Here is a 15043-nt window from a genome sequence, read left to right as displayed (position 1 = left end):
GTTGCCACAATTTTAAGAAGACTCAGTGGGACTGAAGTTAGGTAACTGAGACGTTGCCACAGAAAGTCAGAATACAGTTGAGAATTTTTTGTCAAGAGAGACAAAAGCCTGGAGAAGGCGATGGTTGAATAGGATGTTCCAGGTGAACCAGGGCTCAAGCTCAAACCCAAAGAGCACCTCTTACCAAAAGTATAAAACAGGTGTGCTTAGACAAATGCAAGAAAGTACTACTTTGTTCAGCCTGTTATAAACTTAGGAACACTGCATAATATCCAAGATTGCTGAAGATGCAAACAGGTTCAAAATGCGTAATCAGTTTTTAAAACGTGAACGTCTGTTAGCTTGAATGTGCTCACTGTAACCTCGCCTCCCGGGTTCAAGCGATTCACCTGCCTCGGCCTCCTGGGTAGCTGGGATTACAGGTGCCCCCGCCACGCCTGGCTAATTTTTTGAATTTTTAGTAGAGACAGGGTTTCACCATGTTGGCCAGGATGGTCTCGAACTCCTGACCTCAGCTGATCCACTCGCCTCGGCCTCCCAAAGTGCTGGGATTACAGGCGTGAGCCACCATGCCTGGCTGAATGTGTATTCTTAAGGGGTAACTGGAATCTCTGCTGTAGGATTATAACTGTTTGAGGCTGCTGCCAAGGATGGTCATACCTCCAATTATTATCTTGGTGCTTCTATTAAAACAGAATTTTGAACTGAGAGTGATGTGTCCACTTGGACATCAGACACTTTTGTCACTGCTGTCATTGTTGACATGGTAGGGTTCAGAAGAGGATGTGGAAATTCTTCACAAATGGATGGGGGAGGAACCTGAGAACCTTCCTATTTCTTGCCAGGGAAGTCTCAGAAGTTTCTAATGGAGCATCCCCTGACTCCTACCATACTGCTACCCACGGACAGAATTTACAGTTTGGGATTGCTGGTGTAACGTACAGCGGCTGCACAACAAGGTGGGTGAGAAGAGATTAGACAGAGAATCCTGGAGGTAAAATTTTAGTTCCAGCTGAGTCCTTGAATCTTTGTGGAAATTTATTATTTGATTGAACATAACTTACCTTTTTTCTGACTAAAAATGATACATATTTGCTAGGTAAAGTGGCTCATGCCTGTAATCCCAGCACTTTGAGAGGCTGAGGTAGGATGATTGCTTGAGCCCATGAGTTTGAGACCAACCTGGGCAACATAGCAAGACCCTGTCTCTACAAAAAAATTAAAAATTAGCTGGGTGTGGTGGCATATGCCTGTGGTTCCAGTTACTCAGGAGGCTGAGACAGAAGGATAGCTTGAGCCCAGGAGTTTGAGGTTACAGTGAGCTGTGATCATGCCACTACACTCCAGCCTGAATGACAAAGCAAGACCCTTCCCCCCCGCAAAAAAAAGAAAAAAGAAAAAAGAAATATGTTTATTATCAAACATAGTAATCCAGAAAAGTATAAAGCATAAAATAAAAACCCAATTTTTCCCACTACCCACACATGACCCACTGGATCTAATGTTAACATTGTACTAAATGTATTTCTGGACGGCTTTCTCCATAATATGCATATACGCACAAATAATATGCCATTTACATCAGTTGAATCATACTATACATGACACTTATGTTTTTTTTTTTTTGGGTGCGGGGGGAACAAGTTTCGCTCTTGTTGCCCAGGACGGAGTGCAATGGGGCAATCTCAGCTCACTGCAACCTCTGCCTCCTGAGTTCAAGTGATTCTCATGCCTCAGCGTCCCAAGTAGCTGGGATTACAGGCTTGTGCCACCACACTCGATTAATTTTTGTATTATTAGTAGAGACAGGGTTTCACCATATTGGCCAGGCTGGTCTCAAACTCCTGACCTCAAGTGATCCACCTGCCTCGGCCTCACAAACTGCTGGGATTACAGGCTTGAGCCACCACACCTGGCCTATAATACGCTTTTTAAACTCACTGTATAGTAAGTCAATAAATATAGCTCTATTTTCATCTCTTTTTTTTTTTTTTTTTTTTTGGAGTCAGGGTCTTACTCTGTTGCCCAGACTAGAGTGCTCGAGTGCTGCCATGTCTCACTGCAGCCTCAACCTCCTGGGCTCAAGAGATCCTCCCACTTCAGCTTCCTGAATACCTGAGGCCATAGGTACATACCACCATGACAGGCTAATTTAAAAATATATATATTTTCGTAGAGATGCGGGTCTCACTATGTTGCCCAAGCTGGTCTTAAACTCCTGGGCTTAAGCAATCATCTGCCTTAGCCTCCCCTTACCATTACTTATAAAAAAATGGCAAAAACTGCAATTACTTTTGCACCAACCTAAAAAACTGTAGGAAAGCATTTAGTTTGTTTCCATTTTTTCTACTATATGTTCATGATGAAAATTCTTGCATCTTATCAAACATATTATTAGACCAGAGTTCTAGATATGGAATTTCTACATCAAATGGCATGCTTATTTTAAATTTTAACAAACATTGTTAAACTGCTCTTAGGGACCTCTAGATTTGTATGCATATATATATATATATATATATATATATATATATACAGATATATGTATATACACACATATATAAATATGTATATGGAGAAAAAGAGAACAAGGGAAAAATGATAGATCTATTTACCTATATATACAAAAAATGACAGAGAGATTTGTAAGGAATTGACTCATGCAGTTATGAAGGCTGATGTCTAGTTCTAGTTCAAACACCAGCAGTCTGCTGTACAGCCAAGAAGACCCAATGATTCACGGCTGATGAAGACCACCAGGGAGAAGGATTCTCTCTTACTTGGGGTAGGGCCAGCCTTTTGTTCTAGTCACACCTTCAACTATTTGGACGAGGCCCTCCCATGTAGGGCATTCTTCTTTACTCTGTCCACTGATTCAAATACTAATCTCATCCAAAATCTCCCTCACAGAAGCACCCACAGTACTGTTTGACCAAATATCTGGACCCCTTATGGCCTAGTTAAGTTGACACAAAATTCACTATCATACTTGCCCTCCAGAAATCTGACCTAATATATACTCACACCGACAGTACACCAGAGTTGCTGTTTGCCTCCAGCGGCACCCGCGTTGGCCTCTGCCAATTTCTAATTTTTACCAATGTGGTAGGAAAAAGTGATATCTTGATATTGCTGGGGTTTTTCACTTTGCACTTTTTTTTTTTTTTTTTTTTTGAGACTTTCTCCTCTGTGGCCCAGGCTAGAGTGCAGTGACACAATCATGGCTCTCTGCAGCTTTTACCTCCTGGGCTCCAGCAATCCTCCCACCTCAGCCTTTCCAGGAGCTGGGATCTCAGGAGTCCACCACCACTCCTGGATAATTTTTGTATTTTTTGTAGAAATGGGATTTCACCATGTTGCCCAGGCTGGTCTCAAACTTCTGAGCTCAAGTGATCTGCCCACCTTGGCATCCCAAAGTGCTGGGATTACAGGTGTGAGCTACCGTGCTGGGCCTGCACTTCTTTATAACTAGTGAGGTTAGGCACATTTTCATAAGGCCATTGGCGTCTTTTATTGTTGCTTGGTAAATTAACAGCTTTATGTACTTGACCAAATTTTCTGTTGGATTGATTACTTTTGTTATATTAATGTATAAAAACTCTGTATTAGTAATATTAATACTTCGTCATATATATTATAATATTTTCTCCAGTTTGTGTTTGGTTTTTAACCCTTGTATGTTATGTGTTATGTTATGCCATTTACTTTTTAGGTGGTCCAATTCAATGTCTTCCTGCATAGTTGCTATTATTGATGCCTTCCCTTATCTCAGGCTTCTGAAAACATTCCATTAGGTAAGTTTCAGCATCTGACAATTAGGAGGACATTCAGCTTCCACGTTCAAAAATCCTATGTGTTCTGCTTGTTAACACTCACCCTACTCTTTGCCTACAGAGCCAGTTTCTACCCCCTTTAATAAATTCTCTTTATAGTGCCAAGATGATCAAAATCAACCCATCCCTTCCGCTGTAGTTATAGAAGCTCTCCATCAGCACTGGGCCAGCCCAGTGCCAGGGGTTAGGTTACCAGTTAGGTGCCAGGAGTAACTTTGACATGATCACAGAAAATACACATTAGTTAACACAGCAACAGCTGTGTGGCTGTGCTTCCAAGACACTTAGGTCCACATGTCTTCAATGGTGCCCATGTGCTGAGCACAAGCTAATGCCAGTGACTGCAGTCTGAAAAGTTAACCCCTTGTGGGACTTTAAAGCTCAGAGTGATTTTTGTTTGTTTGTTTTGTTTCTTAGCAATTTCATCTACAGAAGACAAGAGTTTTCAAACTGTACCAGCCTCAAACTTTTAATTCTATTACACAAAGCTAAAGAGTGGCTAAAGACAAAACAGGGACTGATTGAAAGTCAATTAGGGGGCCAGATATGGTGGTTCACACCTGTAATCCCAGCATGTTGGGATGCTGAGGCAGGAGGATCACCTGAGTTCAGGAATTCGAGACCAGCCTGATCAACATGGTGAAAACCCCTCTCTACTAAATACAAAAGATTACGGGCATGGTGGCACATGCCTGTAATGCCAGCTACTTGGCAGGCTGAGGCAGGAGAATCACTTGAACCCAGGAAGTGGAGGTTAAAGTGAGCTGAGATTGCGCCACTGAACTCCAGCCTGGGCAACAAGAGCAAAACTCCATCTAAGAAAAAAAAAAAATTTCAATTAGGGGATCAAGAATGAATCATTAAACATGAATTTTATTTGGACATCTCCTCTTAATATGGCAGAAGCATTGGGTTTTAAAGGTAATAAGAAGCCATTACATTAAGGTAGTGTGAAATGAATACCCAAGGTTGTGTGCAATAGCACCTATCCCTTAAGCGGTAGTCTGTAGGGGTTTGTTGAATGAATGTATGAATGAATGAAACTCAAAATACATTATTGTTGGGTCAACTATGGTTTAAATAATGTATCTATGGTAAACCATGATAAAGGAACATACAAAAAATGATTCTGATCTCTAGTTTCTTCATATGCCGTTAAGAGAGGATTGTTGCAAATATCTTTGAGGGTAACTCTCAGAGAGGTTGGAGGTGGAGGCAGGGATTCATTAGAACCATCTGAGCAGCTTTTCTAAGCTAAACATACCCCACTTCCCTCCCACTATAATGGCATGCATGGCCCACCTCCCCATTCTTTGGCTTACTTGGAGTTTCATACTCTAAGTGGAACTCGCTCCTTTGGTGAAATGTGTTCCACTTACAACGTGAGACATGCCCGAAAGAGCCCATCCTTTGTTTGTAAGTTTCTCCACATGTCTTCTCCCGAGCCAGCACTAGCCATAATACCAAGTGCTGCTCCACCCCTCACCAATATCAACCTCCTTTGCTTGTTGATGACCTCACTGTGATACTTTAAAGGGCAGAGTAGCTGATAATGCACCGAGCTTCTGTCCTCAGGAAGTCTTGGGTGCTCAACATCTTTTGTATCTCTGGCTCAAGTGGGTGATAGTGCTGTAAATCAACAGGTGTTCATGAGTTCACTTTGCCTCACGTGCCTGGGGCCCTGGGTTCATGGAAGGAAGCCCTGGGGACTGGCCCAGGTGCTGCAGTCCTGCCCCTCCCAACCTTGCCCTCCGTGAACAGGCACCTGGGCAGGGCTCTGTTACACCCTCAGCTGCCCAGCCCAGCTCTTGGCTCTCCTGCTGTTGGATACACAGTCCCATGAACTCACTGATTTAATCCATTTTATTACCACTAATGAAATTTAAGACATTTTTTCCTCTAATACAATACATTTTTCTTCTAATTAAATACTCATCAAAGTGATTAATTAAATGAAAGGCTAGTGTATTTATGCTCCATTTTCCATGTCCACTTTGCTGCTACCCTTTGTAGTCTGGACTTTCCCATTTTCTAGCTGTCAAAATCCCTTCTTCCCTAATTTGGAATGTATTTAGCTAATTCCCTCTGCAAAATCCTATTCACTGATGTAGGCTGGTGAAGGAATTCCCCTTCTCACATTCCGTCACTCTACTGATCTTAGAGGACACCGAGCTCACTTTAACATGAAAATATAAAATAGAGAGCCTCCGAGGATAGGATTATATTTCTAGTTAATTTGTTCAGAACTTCATATATAGTGACACTTTAATTTACATAAAATCTGTCAACCTCCAGAAATGGTTTAAAAGGTCTAAATAGGGCCACGCACAGTGGCTCACACCTGTAATCCCAGCACTTTGGGAGGCTGAAGCGGGTGGATCACCTTAGGTCAGGAGTTCAAGACCAGCCTGGCCAAGATGGTGAAATTCCGTCTCTACAAAAAATACAAAAAAAGGTGGCAGGTGCCTGTAATCCCACCTACTCAGGAGGCTGAGGCAGGAGAATCGTCTGAACCTGGGAGGCAGAGATTGCGCCATTGCACTCCAGCCTGGGCAACAAGACCAAAACGCCATCTAAAAAAAAAAAGGTCCAAATAGGGAAACAGAGTCTACTTCAAACAATTTCAACAGAGGGAATTTATGCTAGGAACCAGGTGCACGGATGATGGGGGTGTTGAGAGGCTGAATTGGGAGAGTGAGGAGGAGCCATTGCCAGTGGCCCAGGGTCACCCAAAGGAAGCTCAAACCATGGCAGGGGCCACAGCTGTGCCAGAGACACCAGCATAGGCACAGAGAGGGGACCACCCAGCTAAGCCCCAGAAGCTGGGAAAGGAGGCTCCAGGGCAATGTGCTCTGGCAACCCGGAGCAGAGCAGGCAGGAGAAGGGCTGAGAAGTGGACCGGAGGCAAAGGCCCAAGCTAGGGTCCCAGCCTTCCTTCTCCAGGCTCCAACACAGTCCACATGATGTGGGCAGCTGAGGCTACTCCATGGCTCCCTGACAGTGAGACGTGTGCCTCTGTCCAATGGGACCCACTGCATGTCCACAGGATTGAAGAAAATAACTGTCTCAACCCCCCTTCCAGCTGCATACTCAGGCAGAATCTTAGCCATAGTGCCTCCCACGTTGCATCTTTTAACAGCCTGGCTTATGTTCCCAAAATGGTGTTGGACAACTAAGGAAATAAAGAGAGTGACGCTTCCTGCAAACTTACATTTCTAGGCTGGGATATGCACCTGCTTCACGAAACACCCACTCTTCTGACATTTCTCCTAACTGAGTCACACAGGCTGAATTTTTCTCATGCTTGAGTTATGTCTGTGCGAACTTATTCTGAAGGGTATTTGGTGATTTAATGAAGAAAGCAAATATTGACCTTGTACAATACAGGTGTCCATCCACGGGTAAAAGAATAAACAAAATGTTGTGGTCTATTCATATAATGGAGTATTATTCGTCCTGAAAAAGGAAGGAGATTCTGCCACGTGCTGCAACATGGATGAAACTTGAGGGCTGTATACTTACTAAAATAAGCCAGTCACAGAAGAATCAAATACTGTATGATGCCACTTAGAGGGGATATCTAGAGTGATCAAGTTTACAGAAACAGAAATTAGAGTGGGGGTCACCAGGTGCTGGGCTGGGGGGACAGGGAGAGGAGAGGTGTTTAATGGAGACAGAGTTTTAGCTTTAGTTGAGGCAAGTGAAAAGAGTTCTGGAGATAGATGGTGGTGACAGTTGCACAGCAATTTGAATATACTTCATGTCACTGAACTGTATATTTTAAATGGTTAAAATGATCAATTTTATGTTTACCACAATAATACATTTTTAATTTTAAAAATATCTATTTACCTTGTGGTTTTGTCCTGAACTGGTATCCAGGGAAGACCTGGGCACCTGAGGACCTGACCTCACTCTTCTCCTGCATTTGGTCTCTGGCTGGTTCTACCCAATGGCTAAACCCAACCAGAAGCCAGACAGCAAAGGAGGCCTTTGATGCTTGTTCACATCAACCACCCTAGCACACAGCAAGGGTGTGTGGGGGAGCAGCAGAGTTGCCCAGGGCCCCTTCCACCCCAGCTTTTCCAATGATCCGCCACATGGTGGTTGTAGATGGCTCTAGAATTAGAGTCTTATTGACCAGATTACAGCCCATTATTTACAGTAATTGACAGGGCACATCTGGGAGTGGCTTCCTATGTAAACTCAGGGGCTAGCAAGGCATTTGGTCCACTCCATGTTCTACCTCAGCTCCTATTTGAGGCTTGGCATGTCACCAGTTCATGTTTCATCCCTCTAATTGAGAGTGTCGATGGCTGCTAGAGTACAAATAAGTTTAGCCAAGGGGTCACCAGCTGTCATCGATAATGTAAGTTGGTGTGGATGAAGACTCTACGCATAAATTTGAGAGAGATTTGAGGGAGACAAAACAAGGGTTCACAGTATCCGGAATGTGCAGAGTGATACTGACCTGTTGGTATACTGTTGTGTTCCATTTTTTGTGTATATTTTTAGCATGTGACTTGAGACAGAGTGAAGTCCTGAATTTAGCGGATGTTTGAAAAGCCCAGCCCAGTCCTCAGCATACAGTAAGCATGCTTACTTTCTTGCTGAAGATATGATAGCGTAACATGAGATGCTGATCATAGTCCTGGAAAGCATTACAGTCCTGAATGCTGTAATCCCAGATGCTGAAATCCCTAAAGATCAAAATTCCTAAAGCCTAGAACCATAATGTTTAAAACAAGGTGACACACAGCGCTGTTGCTGTTTGATCACCAGTGTTGTTTCCGCCAAATTTGTGGTCTGTATAGGCGTGCGTGCAGAATAGATTTCCCTGTACCCAAAAAACTTAGACGCATGGCACAGAAGATGAGAAAATTTAACAAGGAATGCTCATGTCAGTGTACACGGACTCGTAGAAGAATTTCGAAAAGAACAGCATCATATAAAAAATGGAGGTGAATGTATTCTCTGAGGAGGGCCATGTCCTAAAAGAAAATTTGTGATGCAAGACTTTAAAATAAAATTAATGATAGTGAAAGTCAGCCAGCTTTTGTGAACTATCTCTGTGCAATCACCCATAATCCGTCCCTGTAATACACTTTTTCACATGCTGATTTTTTTTTTTTAAGATGGAGTCTCACTCTGTTGCCCGGGCTGGATGAATTTTCTTTTTTAGTTTATTTGGGGGAGGGTTCTTTTTAAAAGTGTTTCCCACTATTTTAAACTGGCAGCATTATTTTTTACAATTCTCTCTGCTATGTATTTCATTATTGCATCATTTCCAATACTGGAGGTTTAAATCGTGTAAAGACATTGAGAGAGTTCTAATTTGTTTTACGCATTTTTTTTTTCAAATTTGACTCCATGAAAGTGCATTATCACAACGTTATTTTGTATGTAAGCATTATGTGTGTACCTTCTCAATAAGTGAAGACATGTCCTTTTTCTATATCCGGGTTTGTGAAAGACAAAGTTTCTCAAGGTCTTGATTCTTTGGGTGACTGCATATGTGGTAGTGACCATTATGTAGTTTTGTTTTGTTTTGTTCTGTTTTTTTGTTTTTTTGAGACAGAATCTTACTCTGTCACCCAGGCTGGAGTGTAGTGGTGCAATCTTGGCTCACTGCAACCTCTACCACCTCCTGGGTTCAGGTGATTCTCCTGCCTCAGGCTCCCAAGTAGCTGGGATTACAGGTGGCTGCCACCACGCCTGGCTAATTTTTGTATTTTTTTTTAGTAGAGACTAGGTTTCACTGTGTTGGTCAGGCTGGTCTTGAACTCCTGACCTCATGATCCGCCCGCCTTGGCCTCCCAAAGTGCTGGGATTACAGGCATGAGCCACGCCACCTGGCATCATGTAGTTTTTGCTCAATCTCATCAAAAGGCAGGTTGCCCATGGTAGTTCACAAGACCACAGTTAGCAATCTGGTTCACCTGCTCATAACTGTTATACCTGTGCAACTATCATTAGTATACCTAGAGTAGTTATGCTTGTAAAAAGATGTATGTTACTATTGCCTATTTTATTGCATTTAGTGGCCTATGAAGGGATCTGTCATTTTTTGATGTTTCTCTAATAAGTCCCCTTTTAAAAATGTAAATAAATGTCTTGTAAAGAATTTTCCATTATTTTTTCTAGAATTATATTTTGGGGATTTTGATCTCTAAGGATTGAGATTTTAGGGATTTAAACTTTAGGGAGTTTGGTCTTTTGGGAGCTCAACATTCAGGGTTATGGGCTTTGGGACTGTATCTTTCCAGGTTATGGCCCAAACTCCTTAACATCCTACTGAGATTATTATTGGGTCAGTTCTCTGATAGGATCACATGGTTCATTTCAACACCCAAACTAAGTCAGCATAAGCCAAGTTCAAAAAGAAGAGGTGCCTGGATTCTGTATACCAGCAAATGGTGGTGCTATTTTTCAGGTTGAAACTTCCCAGAGCTGATCATAAATGTATTTACACTTACTGGACATTTATGCAGCTGTTCCTGCCTGTTTATTGTTCTGGGAAGTGCAGAAGGAATGTTTATGCAGAGGTTTCAGGAATAGCAAATGGAGTGGTTAGGCAATGAAAGGTATTCACTTGAAAACGAGGCTGGGCTTGTCCTTCCAGATTCTGCAGACAGGCGCTTGGTAGGCAACGCGGTTCACAAACCACTCATCCTCTGCACCCCAACACACGCTGGTTCTGCATCTGAGGACTTTCCAGTCCAGAAAAACAACTTTCGTTGGTCTACACTCTTTTCAGCTTGCAAAAAATGATATCGGTCCACGCACTCCCTCCTAAAACCCTATTCTCTCTGCCCCAGAACTAAGTGCTTCTCCTCTTACCTCTCTGCTATCCTTCTCTGGCTCCTTGGCTAGCTGTCTTCCTCTGACATGCAAACCACCAAGCCAGCAAGGAAAAGCCTGCCCATAGTGAAAGGGACCCAGCTCCCTCCAGCCAGGGGCCAGGTGCATTACCCCCAACCCCATGGCTTCTCAGCTCAGGGAGGGAGAGGAGGGAAAGGCAGTCCCAGCAGCAGTCAAGCTGGGTGGGATAGAGGAAATGGAGGGAAACGTGGGCCTGGCTGGCCCTTGTGACAGATAAGAAGCACAAACACCCTCCAGCAGGCTCAGCAGCACTAGGCTTACAGCATTGGCCTGTGCAGCATGCAGGTGGCTGAGATTTGTACCATCCTATGTACAAAGCTCCGCTCTGGCAGGCTCCAGGAGCCACAGAACCAGGTTCACAGAAAGATTAAGGCTGCCCACCCCAGAGCAAGAAGCTGTAGTGACAGTGACTCCCTCAAAGATGAGGGTGGTGGCAACAGTGGTAAATGGCATCTACAGTGACTATAAGGGAAAGGTGCTCCAGGTTCAAGGTGAGAGCCTCAGGCTATGGCAACAGTGCACAGTTAGTTCATTGCAAGCTCCTTGAGCTGAGGTTTTTCTCTTATGTTCAGGGCTGAGGATCCAAGACCTAGCACAATGCTTGGCACATGGAGGAAACTCCATGGACAGTTCTTGGAAAAAATGAATGAACAGCACTGATGGATGAACAAGAAGATTTTATGTCCCACGGGCAAAATGCTTTAGTGCATGGGCCTGGGGGTGCTGAGATTTTGCCCCCATGGTGGGGTGCCCTCACCCAGGCTGGTAGCTGGGGATAAACTAGAGGAGTTCATGGCCATCTGTGAGTCTCCGTCCTGTCGATCTTTGTGCCTGCCAGTATCTGGTTCCTAGTGGAGGGTCAGTACGTATTTCCCAAATTGAATAAAAAATGCTTGTTTCAGACCTATCTGTTTTGTAGTTTTGGTCTCCAAGTTTTTGAAAACATGACCAAAAAGTATCTGTCCACCTTTCCCCTATGATACCATAAAAGACAGGCAAGTGCCACATTCATGGGCAGTTCCCCTCCTTGGCACGCCCAGTCCTGACCACAGCCGCAAGTCCTGGCCATGGCGCTCCCTGTAGATATGGCTCCTTCCTACAGTGTGTGCTGTGGGTAGTGAATGTCAAGCAGGCACCCTCCCTCACATCTCACCCATCCCCAAGACTGTGAGAGTGAGTCAGTGTGGAGCGGGAAGAATGTCAAACAGGGCTGCGTAGAGGCAGAAGCGTACAATACCTTTCCTTGCCTTCAGCAGGATCACAGCCAACACTTCTCTAACAAAAGACAGGCCAACAAGAGAAAAGCATAATAAGCTTGGTGCAATAGCTCACATCTATAATCTCAGCACTTTGGGAGGCTGAGGCAAGAGGATCACTTGAGCACAGGAGTTTGAGGCCAGCCTGGGCAACATAGCAAGATCCCTGTCTCTACCAAAAAATAAAAAATTAAAATTAGCCAGGCATGGTGGTGCATTCCTGTGGTTCCAGCTACTCAGGAGGCTAAGGCAGGAGGACTGCTTGAACCCAGGAGTTTGAGACAGCATTTCGTGAGCTGTGATAATGCCATTGCACTCCAGCCTGAGTGACAGAGACCTGTCTAAAAAAAAGATTATTTCATCAAAGCTTTATGTGACATGGGAGCCTTCAGAATGAAGACCTAAAAGGCCCAAGGAAAGCTGTCCATTATTATGCTTAGATTTGACGAGGGATGGACAGTCACGTGGAAACATGATGAAAAGAGAATGATCTAACTCTAACAGGCTGAGTGGGAAAACTCAGCAAGGCCTGTCTGCTCAGATTCTTTTTGGCCTCTCTGTGTGGCAATCCTTCCTCCCAGCTATAGAGCAGAGCCCTTCTGGAATGAAGATCTTATGATCTACTTTCAGACTTGGCAGCTCAGAGAATTTCTTTACAGCCAGCTCTTGCCCAGAAAGGTAGGAGAAGGGTAGAGTAAGACTTTCAGGTTTTATGGCTGGCTTTGCGGTAGAGTTCTGATTTCTATGACTCACCTTGGGAAGAGGATTCTGGTTTCTTTGAAAGCTTCAGGGGAGGAAAAGAGGTGGAAGATAGGAAGGCTGGAAAAAGTCAGAGGGGCTTGCTGCTGAGGCTGCTGCTGAGGACTTCTGAGTAGTCAATTTGCCAAAGCATCATACTTAAGAGTATTGTTTCCTGAGTCCCAACAGATGCTGTTGTTAGAGACCAAAATACACCACCCCTAAATATGCTGGAAAAGTTACCCTTTTGAAGAGGATTTACATCTGTAAAGGAAATCTCCATTCCTGCACCAGGAAGAGAAGGATGACTAAATCCCTCGAGATGTATCTGTGGAGAAGGTGCCAACTTAACATTATCCACTTTGTTCATTTTCTGTGCTTTTCCTGGGCATTCTTCTCCCCCATAACAGGGGTTTCCCACACCATTCTTTCTGTGTTTCAGAAAATGATATTTCAGCCCAAAGTTTCAACTCCCTCTTGGACCTACCCCAGGGATTTGCTCAGCTCGCTGTGTGACTCCCTTTGATATAGAAGGTATCCATGCTATTTAATATTCAACTTGTTTGTTTTTCTCCTGTTGATCTGTCTTGTGTTCCAGGGCATCCCAGCTAAGAACTCATGAAGGGTAGAAAGAAAACTGGTTTTCCTCTCGTTCATTTTGGGGGGCTGTTCCCAGAGATCAAAGATGAGCCCTGCAGACTGGTGAGCCCTTTCAGAAGTCCTTTATTTGGGCACCCCAATTCCTTGTCCTCCAGCCCAGCTTCCTCCAAGAGAGGTCCTTCCTTAGGACTCTCAGTGCCATCTTTTCCTGATCTTGTCCTTCTCTTGAGAAACTCTACCCTACTCCAGAGGCTGAACTAAGACTGGAAGTCCCCCGTCTTCCCTGGACACCTGCAGGATGCATTCCATGGTTCAGCTGGCTAGTCTCTGAGGTAGGCAGTCAGCACTTACTCGAGAGGGACTTTGAATAGTCTAAGCAGAGCTTTGGCACCGCAAATTCAAATAGCAGTCCAGAGGATGGGGCTCAGCCTGCAGGCTCTGCCCTGGGCTGTGTCTGTCATAGAGGCTCTTCTGGCAATAAGACCCAATACAAAAGCATTGAAACTCCCCCGTGCTATGTCTTAGGCCAGGTCCTGTTCATGCGAGAGGCAACCCCATGCTGGTGTCTGTAGACAGAAGAGGGAATTAAACGATTTTGGACCCTCTGTACTGCAGGAGCCAGGTCAGGAGAGGGGTCCCCTCTTCCATCATACATATCACTGAAAATGAGTTGGAAGTAAAAGAAGAATTCCTCTATATCACACAGTCAGATCAGGAGGTCATTACTTAACTTAAAAACAATTTTTAAAAACCAAACACCGCATATTCTCACTCATAGGTGGGAATTGAACAATGAGAACACATGGACACAGGAAGGGGAACATCACACTTCGGGGACTGTTGTGGGGTGGGGGGAGGGGGGAGAAAAAATAAACAAATAAATAAATAAATAAATAAATAAAAAAGAAAAAAAAAACAAAATAATCATCAGAACATGCACCTCCTTTAAATGAAAGGCCCATTAAGTGCCTTTCTAATGTCCTGATTGGAGCATAAATTGCGGCATGTTAGGTCAGATAAAAGTGACCTGTGTGATAAAATTACACATTACGATTACGTATATTATATAAAGTTTATTTTCTGTTTCCTTCTTTTTCTCTTGGTGTTTTTTTTTTTTTTCTTTCCTTTCTCTCTTGCCTTGCCTTTGCCTTGACAGGGACACTTGGAGGATTCGACAGGTCCCGCTACATCAGATCATTGGAACTGGCATGAAAAAGAGCTTCTGGGCCTTACATAGATTTTTTCCAAAGAGTGGGGAAACCCCAAGGAATTCTGTAACCTTAAAATAAACTGAGATTCATTAATGCAGAAACACAGAAAGCTGTCTTCTGATTCTCAGAAACTAAGATTTTAGATGAAGTTAATTTTGTTATAAAAAGAATACAACATTATTGTAAATAATTTAGAGATTGCATATAAGACAAAGAAGAAAATAAAATCAGCTATATCCGTTCCTCCAGCCATCACCACCTTCCATATTTGTGGCACATCCTTTCAGGATGTATGTGTGTGGGGGGGAGGGGGGTGCTTACCTGTGTGTAGTAACTTCATATTATACATATGCCTTTTTCCCTCAAGGGTGACCACTATTTTTGCCTAGGCTGGAGTGCAATGGCACGATCTTGACTCACTGCAACCTCCGCCTCCTAGATTCAAGCGATTCTGCTGCCTCAGCCTCCCAAGTAGCTGGGATTACAGGCACCCACTACCACGCCTGGCTAATTTTTTTCTATT

The sequence above is a fragment of the Pongo pygmaeus genome, chromosome 12 (assembly GCF_028885625.2).
Source record: "Pongo pygmaeus isolate AG05252 chromosome 12, NHGRI_mPonPyg2-v2.0_pri, whole genome shotgun sequence".
Taxonomy (NCBI): domain Eukaryota; kingdom Metazoa; phylum Chordata; class Mammalia; order Primates; family Hominidae; genus Pongo; species Pongo pygmaeus.
This window is presented reverse-complemented; position numbering follows the sequence as displayed.